Below are 1089 nucleotides of genomic sequence, written 5' to 3'. Positions count from 1 at the left end.
TACACTAAATTTCGAAATAGAACGCTACAAGACGCTGGTCATGATAGAAGTTGAACTAATGCGGAAGCCAACCGCTAGAGGGTTGGGTAACTTGGGGGTGGTAGGGAATGGAAACAACCAAAGACTATATACTGAAGGGGAAACAACATCCGGGAAGTTCGGGAACTGAACGCTTAAGTGCTTGTAAACTCCTGATTTATTAAAAATAACCAGTAACTGATTACGTAAACACAGAAAATTGTCACACGTAGGCCTATTTGCAAACGATACATGTTTATTATTATTATTATTATTATTACTATTATTATTATTATTATTATTATTATTATTACTTGCTAAGCTACAACCCTAATTGGAAAAGCATGATGCTCCAAGAACAGGGGCTCCAACAAGGAAAATAGCCCATTGAGTAAAAGAAAAAGGGAAAAATAGAATATTTTAAGAGTAACATCGTTAAAATGAATATCTCCTATATAAACCTTAACAAAACAAGAAGAAGAGAAATTAGATAGAATAGTATGCACGAGTGTACCCTCAAGCAAGAAAACTCTAACTCAAAACAGTAGAAGACCATGGTACAGAGGCTATGGCACTACCCAAGAATAGAGAACAATGGTTTGATGTTGGAGTGCCCTCCTAGAAGAGCTGTTTACCATAGCTAAAGATTCTCTTCTACCCTTACCCAGAGGAAAGTAGCCACTGAACAATTACAGTAAAGTAACCCCTTGGATGAAGAATTGTTTGGTAATCCCAGTGTTGTCAGGTGTATGAGGGCAGAGAAGAATATGTAAAGAATAGGCCAGAATATTCGGTTTATGTGTAAGCGTAGGGAAAACGAACCATAACCAGAGAGAAGGAACTAACGTAGTACTGTCTGGCCAGTCAAGAGATGCCATAATTCTCTAGTGGTAGTATCTCAATGGGTGGCTGGTGCCCTGGCCAACCTACTACCTATTAGTCTGCCTAAAGTAAACAATGGACTTTGACAATGGAATGATGTTCACATTTTAGTCAATGTTATTCTAATTATTATCGCCCAGGTCCCATACGATTAGTCAGACAAAAAAAAAAAGAGGGGGCAAAATAGCT

This window comes from Palaemon carinicauda, chromosome 2 (genome assembly GCF_036898095.1).
Source record: "Palaemon carinicauda isolate YSFRI2023 chromosome 2, ASM3689809v2, whole genome shotgun sequence".
Classification (NCBI taxonomy): Eukaryota; Metazoa; Arthropoda; class Malacostraca; order Decapoda; family Palaemonidae; genus Palaemon; species Palaemon carinicauda.
The sequence above is the reverse complement of the archived record's forward strand: the minus strand, read 5'-3'. Positions refer to the sequence as shown.